Source organism: Argopecten irradians, chromosome 15, assembly GCF_041381155.1.
Source record: "Argopecten irradians isolate NY chromosome 15, Ai_NY, whole genome shotgun sequence".
NCBI classification, from domain to species: domain Eukaryota; kingdom Metazoa; phylum Mollusca; class Bivalvia; order Pectinida; family Pectinidae; genus Argopecten; species Argopecten irradians.
The window spans coordinates 23,084,398-23,093,354 of record NC_091148.1 but is presented as its reverse complement, the minus strand read 5'-3'; the positions used below and the strand labels follow the sequence as shown (position 1 = coordinate 23,093,354).

The window sequence follows — 8,957 nt, the reverse complement described above, 5'->3', positions numbered from 1 at the left end:
TTATCAAAAATATTCACAAATATGTTGTAATAATCACAGTTTAATTAAGAAATATGTTAATGCCACATAAAATTCTAAATAAAAATGATCACTGAAATGATATTAAATGCAATATGATATACAGGTACGTGTTTAAGTACAGTTGATGCAATTTTTGCTTTACAATCTATAATTTCCAAATCTTTATCAACCAAAAAAAGATTATATTGCTGTTTTGTTGATTTTCGGAAAGCATTCGACTTTGTTGATAGAGTAAGTTTATGGTATAAGTTAATCAAACTGGGCATCAGAGGGAAATTCTTGAAAGTTATTAAGGGTCTGTATTCATTTGTAAAATCATGTGTTTTTGTGAATGGGAAATGTTCTGATTTTTTTACTAGTCATATTGGATTGATGCAAGGGGAAATCTTATCCCCTCTACTCTTTTCCATGTTTATAAATGATTTTGAAAATAGTTTTATTGAAAATGGTGCAAGTATATACGAATTTTGCTTAATTGTTTATGTGATTACACTAAAAAATGGAAGCTAACTGTTAACACTGAAAAGACCAAAATTGTAGTTTTTCGAAATGGGGGGATTATTAAGGAATCGGAATCATGGACATATGATGGAAACGGTATTTCAGTTGTTGATGAATTTTGTTATTTAGGCGTTTTACTACGATTTAATAACAAGTTCAAAACCACTATTAAACACGTAGCTAGTCAAGCTCGCAAGGCCGTTTTTGCCTTGCGGGCAAAGTGCAATCAAGTAAATTTCAATATTAAAACTTTATTACATTTATTTGATACACATATTGTTAGCATCCTTCATTATGCTTGTGAAACATGGGCGGGATTTAAAGCTGATGAAGTTGAAAAGGTTCATATAGAATTTTGTAAAAATTATTTTATGTGTAAAACAAGAGGCCCATGGGCCTTAGCGGTCACCTGAGTAAGAATATATAATGAAACAAATAATGAAACCTAAATTAAAGACATATAAACACTATATGCTGGGCCTTGAAGTTGGTCAGTGATTTATAAATTTGATCTCTTTAGACTATGAAGAGTATTTGCTTCCATCAAACCTGTGAAACTTAGAGGTATTTTTTGAAATTTTAATCTCAATTTGACCCTTTTTGGTCCTGCCCGAGACAATAAGCCCCTGGTCCCCCAAAAAGGGGTCATTGAGGGACAGATATGAATGTTAAAATGCTATATCTTAGGCTTAAATATTCTTATCAAGTTTGACTTATTTCCTACAAAGATTGTGGCAAATAATGTTCACAAATATATCTTTTCCTATATAGAACTGTTGAATATAGTAAAATCTTGATGCCCGTCCCCAGGGGGTAACGTGAGACCCCAATGGTCATATAATTCACAATTAATTTATAAAAAGCACCTAATGAGACCTTTCCTCAATAATTATTTTGATTCTACCTATATATCCAGAATTTTAGACGTATTTTTTGAACGTGTTGTTAGCCTATTTGACCCTCTTTTGCCCCCTCGACGCCCCATCAAACGCCGGTGACTATAACCGGCCACGACGTCCTGCCTCTGCCCCCAGGGGGACGGCCAGGACCATATGTGGATATGATTATTAAAATGCTAATCTCAGGCTAATAATTCTAACCAAGTTTGACTCATTTCCTAATGAATTATTGAGCAAAATCCTGACTCATTAATGTGTTTTTCTCCTATATAAAAAACGATAGTTAAATCTTGACCCCCCTCACCCACGGGGAAAAACAGGAGACCCTAGGGACAATACTAATGTACAGATTTTTAATACAGAAACATTAAGACCTTTTCATCAATAAAAGTGTATTTGATCTATTCCAGTTCCAGACTTTTAGAATAGAATATTTTTGAACGGTATTAATGCCTATTCGGACTCCTTTTTTAGTCCAGCCCCAACCTCATAGCCCCCGAGGTCGCTCGGCCAGGGACCAATGAGTGATATCGGTATATATAAATGTCTATCTCAGGCTAATAATTACTAACCAAGTAACGGCTGAACGGCATTTCCTATGAACTATGTGAGCAAATTATGCTCATTAATGGGTGTTTTTCCACTATATAAACTATAGTAAACTTAGGGCCCCCCGTCCCCAAGAGGAAACAGGAGAACCCCAGGGTCATAATAAATTACAAATTTTTTTGTAAGAAACTTCTAAGACCTTTCGTCAGTCTATAAAGTGTTGATTTGAATATACCTATACTGGATCCCAGTGCTTATTCAGGAATGAAAATTTTTGTTGTTTTAGCTCCATTATGACAAGCCTTTTTATTTTTTTAGCCCCAACCTCATCTGCGCCCTAGGGGGTCGTTGGCCAGAACCCAATGAGGATATAATATTAAAAAGGTTATCTATATCAGGGCTAATTATTCTAACCATTGTATGACTCTCGTTGCCAAAGGAAAAATGCGTCAAAAAATGCTTCATACAAATGTGTTTTCCCGTATATAAAATATAGTGTTCAAACTTAGACCTCCCTCCCCTAGGAGGTAAAAGTGAGAACCCAGGGTCATCTAATTCACAATTTTTTGTAAAGGACCTTAAGACACTTTCTATTTATGCAAAAGTATTTCGATTCTACCTCATTTCCAGAAATTCATCGAAGAAGATTTTTGTACATGTTTTAGCCTATTTGAACCCCCCTTTTGACCCCGCCCCTAAAGGCCCCTCAGTGGGTCAGTCATAGAAACCAAAATTTGTTAATTTAGGAGTAAATATGGCCAATCACATACTGATAATTTTGATCAACATTTTGACTCATTTCTCTATTACGAAATGACCAATAATAGATGCGCAAAAATGTGTTTTCCTCCAGATATAAACTATAGTACAACTTAAAACCCCTCCCCAGGGGAAAAACTAGAAGGACCCAGGGTCATATAAAGACCACAATTTTTTGTAAAGTGACCTTAAGAACCATTTCTATCCCTATGAAGGAGTATTTGATTCTACTAAAATCAACTTGTAATGCAATGGTTTATTATGAACTTGGTCGTTTTTCCCCTTGGTAAATCAACAAATCTTCAAAGCCTTCAAGTATTGGTTTAAAACTATTGAATAGTAATAACTGTATTTTGAAGGAAATATATATCAGTTTAAGGAAACTGAAAAAAAAAGTACATCCAAAACATATTTTTTTAGTGTTTATTAAACAGAAACTATCTGAACTTGGGTTAGGTTACATATGGTTAAGGCAGTCTCCTGCTGATATCATTTTACTTCCGTTAATTAAACAACGAATTGATGATCAGACAAAACAACTGTTGTTGGCAACAATAAGCACTTCCAGTAAATGTGATCTCTTTAGATATCTAGTAGATGACGTAACATTACAATTTTATTTAACGAAGTCTCTTTCAAAACAACGTAGAATTTCTGTATCCAAACTCCGTCTTTCAGCTCATAATCTTGCAATCGAGACAGGTAGATATAGAAAGGTTGAAAGGAATAATAGATTATAGAAGATGAATATCATTTTTTATTTATTTGTCCAAAATTTTCAGATATTCGGAGAAAATACATTAAAAACTATTTTTGGGTAAAGCCATCTGTTTACAAAGTTATTGAATTGCTAAATACACATAACATAAAAGATCTTAATTTATTAGGCAAGTACATAATTAAGGCAAACAACAGCAGAATCACTTAATCACATATGTGCATTTCAATTTGTCTATGATAATTTAATGTTTACCCTTGTTGATTGTATATATGTATATTTTATGTTAATATTCCAATAAGTTGTATACTTACGGAAACAAAGAATTTCGAATTTCGAATTTGACCACTTTTTACCTGGAACTTACCTGGTGGTCACTCAGGTGTGACCAAGCCTAACCAAGGTGTGAAAACAGGAAAGTTGGCTAGACTGGAATGGTGTTCACTTAGAAGGTTGGCTAGACGGGAATGAACCGTTTCCAACCGGAGCTACCGAGGGGAGATAAATCACAATGTGTAATGCCCGATGTCGTTCAGGTTGGAACCGTTTCCTCATATCATGATCACGTGACTTTCCATGCGGTGTCGACTTTTGTTCTCGAGACACATAATGTGTTAAAAATCTTGGGACCGCATGACATAACTGACAGACACAAATATGGCGGCGTCAACATGTGCTTTTATTACCCATGATACATTTCGGTATTACATGTGTCATACTAATTACCGGAATGATATTACGGATATTGTAGACCGACAAACAGCGACAAGACTCAACTATGCAAATACATTACATCTCTCCACCTTTAAGTTAAGACTTTAAACTGTCTATAGATATTGATGAAAACAAAATAATTAAATGTTTTCCAGTTTCCATTAAAGATCGCTTCATTCATTTACATTACTGTCCATATCCATGTCTCTTACTATAGTATCACCGCTCATTACTAACACTGTAAGAATCATTGTTTGTAATTATAACTAGAACTTTGAACACATTAAAATGTACTGCTGGTACATTAAATAACTCTTGCAAAATTCAACATAGTGAAGATTTCTTCAACACTTTAAACATTTAACTCTGTCTCTAGAGACTGTTCATTTCGGAGTTACATAGTCCCTCAGGTAAGCAGGTGTTGCCTTCAAACGCTGTGGACGGACAGATGGCATTGGCTGAATGCTGATCTTCCCTTCACTCACAGGTTGAGCTTCCGTTGTGGTTGCTAACGCTGTTGGACTTGGAATAGGGGTATGGTTGTCCGATTTCACGTTATCCTGTGATTCCTGACTGTCTGGTTCATTGACTGTCAGGCAATGTCTTTGTCGAATGTGAGCGACATGACGTCTAGCAACAGTGCCGTTTTGTCCTTAAATAGTGTACGATACTGGACTGTTCTTAGACACTATCTCGGCAGACTTCCATTTAGGTCCAGCATAGAAGTTTTTGACAAAAACGTGATCACCGACTGCAAATGAACGATGCTTAGCACGAGCGTCATTATAGTCTTTCTGAGATTGCTGTCGTTTCTCGACTCGATCGCGCACTTGAGAAGATACCAAGTCTAATTTTGTTCTTAACTTGCGACCAAATAACAGTTCTGCCGGTGATAGACCTGTAGTAGTATGCGGTGTTGACCGATATGAGAGGAGAAGACGGCTCAATTTAGTCATGGTATCGCCACCAGAATTGCCCATCTTTTTCACTCCCTCTTTGAAGATTCTAACTGACCGTTCAGCTAATCCGTTTGTAGCAGGGTGATGAGGTGAAATGAGAACGTGTTTGATTCCGTTCTCTCGCATGAATGTTTCAAATTCCTCACTGACAAACCATGGACCGTTGTCAGACACAAGTTTCTCCGGTAATCTGTGTTCCGCAAAAATCTGACGCAGTTTACTGACAGTTACCTGTCCGGTTGCGGACTTTGTTGGAATGACCTCCAACCACTTACTATAAGAGTCAACAACGATCAAAAACATTTGTCCTTGGAAAGGACCAGCATAGTCGACGTGTATGCGCGTCCATGGCCTCTCAGGCCAATCCCACGAGTGTAATGGGGCCACAGGTGGTGCAGGTCGCTGTAGCTGACATTCAATACATGCCTGAACTCGTTCTTGAATATCAGAGTCTATGCCTGGCCACCACACATGACTGCGGGCTAGTGCCTTCATGCGCACGATTCCTGGGTGTCCTTCATGTAAGAAGTTCAACAACACAGCGCGTCCTTCTTTAGGTATTACTACGCGGTTGCCCAAAAGTAAAGCACCGTATTGTGTTATACATGTAATGTTATCTTTGTAATTTGATATCGATCCTTGTTTGTGGATGTAAAAATGCAAATAAATGAATTGAATTTAAATATCAATTTTGAACGAGATTTGTCGAAGGTTCCCGATTGGCTGAATATGGCGCCAAAAGACGTAGGCCATGGTAAATATAGCTTCGTTTACTACGGGTATCAACGTACAATATATTTGACATTGCAAGGCTCTGGTGCTGAGGCACACTACAGCGGTGCTGTTTTTAAGACATATGAAACCACAGCCGATGATCAAATGGGAGATGCTTCCACGCCTACTTCAAAGAAAAAACATTTCCCAGAAATAGTCAAACCCCATCCAAAAGCACCAAAACGCAAGACATCGTCTTGGAGCAGGAAACGCAGAAAGACATGTATCCTTACCGATACTCCAGAAAAGGAAGCTTTAAGACAAGAGCAAGAGGACCGCAAATCGAAGCGGAAGACTTCAAAAAGAAAGTCACAAAAAAACATCGATGTCGAAAACAAAAGGACTATCGAAATCAAATATCAGGTGCAATTTGCAAAGCAAATGGAACAACACACAAGACAAAAATTCTGACAGTGAAGAGGAGTATTTTTGTTTAGTTTGTCTTGAGAACTGGACCAACAGTAGACCCAAGGAAAAATGGATTTGTTTCGAAAAGTGTGTGCTGTTAGCTGATTTAAGCTGATTTATAAAAAAAATACGCACATGTCCATACACATCGTTGTTTGGTTAAACTAACAAAAACTATAACGATGTGAAGAGTTATAACCTTTTTCAATCTACAGAGTAAAGTTTACCTCCTTGAATATGATATGAGGTATTTCTTGTAAACTTAAGTTTCTGTGGGCCAGACTTGCCCCAGGGGTGGCCAAACCTGCCCCGGGGGTGGCCAAACTTGCCCCGCGAAGGGGCAAGTTCGGCCAACTTGACCTGGTCACTTAAAGGAGAAATAATTCTTATTAGGATTAAGAAATGATATAGGGAATACCGAGGGTAGTAAAACCCAACTATGCCTTATATATTTAAAGGCCCACTACCTTTCCGGAGGAAATTTTATAGGTTTCTTAAAAACATTAATAACATAAAAAAATACATATCGATGGCCTAAGATGAGGTTACAACACCAAACATATGCAAGATTTCCTGCGTAATATATGAAAACTGTTGAGATTCATTTCGCTGTTTTGCCGTCTGGCGCAGTAGTATTCAACTACCGCGCGGTAATTAGGACGACGGCGGGAAACATAAGACGACCCGCGTTATGAAAATTAACATTTTATTTATTTTAATTATTTTGTTCAGGAGATGATGATGAGTGTAGTATTAACGGTAAGTTAATAACTTTTGCAACTCTACACAATTATCTATCTCGTTTTACATTCCCATTTAAAAAATTAAAAGCCGTTCGTTTGTAAAATATAACTTTTATATAAAAAAAGGGGGTGGGGGCGGACTAGCCCCGGTCTCCCCTAGGCCACATTCAGAGGTACATTTGCCGATTGTCAATATGGCGGAGTTGCCAATCTCTCTAAGGTTTTTGGGAAAATATAGATAAATTACAATAATTAAATGAACAAAAAATATGATAATGAAACAACACAAAATAGTAGGCTATCGTCCTTTTATATATTTTTATAATAAAGTTATTACAATATATGTCATATTTACCGTTTTTACTGTAATGACCTCTCAGAATCGGTGTGGATTCACTATGATCATACTAAAAGTGGAATCCACCTAAATTATTTGAATTTGGAATCGTGGAAGTTTCTTTCGAAAACATTCGGAAGAATGTTACATTTATTTAGGACCTAGTTTCATGTGTGTTTCCATACTGTGAAATGTTTTCAGCTTATTTTTGCTGGATTCTGTTCTTTGTAACATTTCATACATAAGTTTAATGGACGCAAAAAAACGGTTTAGGCCATAGTTTTGTTTTTTCCTGTTTTGCGTCATTTTGAATTTCTTAAACCTACTAGCCAGCAAGGCGAAAAAAAAAACACACAAGAAATATAAACACAATGTTTTGCTAAGGAATTGAAGTTTGTTTGGACATGATCAATCTAGGATTGGGGGGAAACTACCCTTTTTCAAAATAGGGGAAAATTTTGCGAAATATAAGGGAATTTGACACAATGTTTTGCTAAGGAATTGAAGTTTGTTTGGACATGGATCAATCTAGGATTGGGGGGAAACTACCTTTTTCAAAATAGGGGAAAATTTTGCGAAATATAAGGGAATTTGACTCTTCTTATTTTGGTTCAAAATTATATTCATTTTGACGAAAAGGTACTGTAAAACAACTTATTTGATTTTAATATTTAGTAAAGAAATGCAGTAGTTGTATGATAAATATCAATAAATTTGCAAACAAAAGTCTAAAAACAATACCATTAATGAAAGATAAGGCACAGGGAAATTGTGTTACAAAAACGGTCATTTTTTCGCTTCAAATGGGGGAATTTTTAAATCTTCATGGGGAATTTTAGGCTAGAGGGGAATTCATTCCTTGAGGGTAAACTACCCATAAACGGTAGATTGATCTCTGTGGGGATACTGATTTTGTACATTTTTTCTATAAAAAAAAAGTTATTTCATTTCCACTGATCAGATTTTTCTTTGATTGTAGGAAACATTACTTACCTTGTTACGGACAGAAATAGTTTTATGTTTTTTTTTAGCTTATTTGCTCAATAGATCAAAAACCTGCCAGCACGCGGACGCAAAACCGCAAAAGAGAAAAAAAATACAACTATATGGCCTTACCTCCCTTGTGTGGAACTCTTTGACATAAAGGCGGGAGTTACTGATGGCTGATGGCGGATGCAAAGAAGATTAGAATCTATTATTTGATAGCGGCCAGCTGAACTAGTTTCGCTGCAGAAAACGATCCATATTGGCAGTACAAAAGGTATTTTAGATTTTAAGTAATCATTTAGTTATCAAACTGTCTAATTGGTGGTTAGTAAGCTTAAATGAATTGTAATCTAAACACTGGTAGTTTTTGTCCATCGTCAGATCGTCTGATGCCATTGGACAGGATATGTCATCTTTTTTGAACAGTAGTGCATGGATAATATATCAGATCTCCCCGATAGTCTCTTGTAGGTCTACTTGAACTTTGAATAAACGTACCAAGAATCTGGAGGAGCAATTTCAACATATCGATAAACAGATTTGATACTTGACTATCTGGATTTGAACAGGTTGGGCACAATCCTGCAT

General features: G+C 36.4%; 1 pseudogene; it reads left to right on the top strand.

Moving 5' to 3' along the window:
- The first annotated feature begins 470 nt into the window (after window positions 1-470).
- LOC138308677 (uncharacterized) lies at window positions 471-3,882 on the top strand (annotated as a pseudogene).
- The last annotated feature ends 5,075 nt before the right edge of the window (window positions 3,883-8,957 follow it).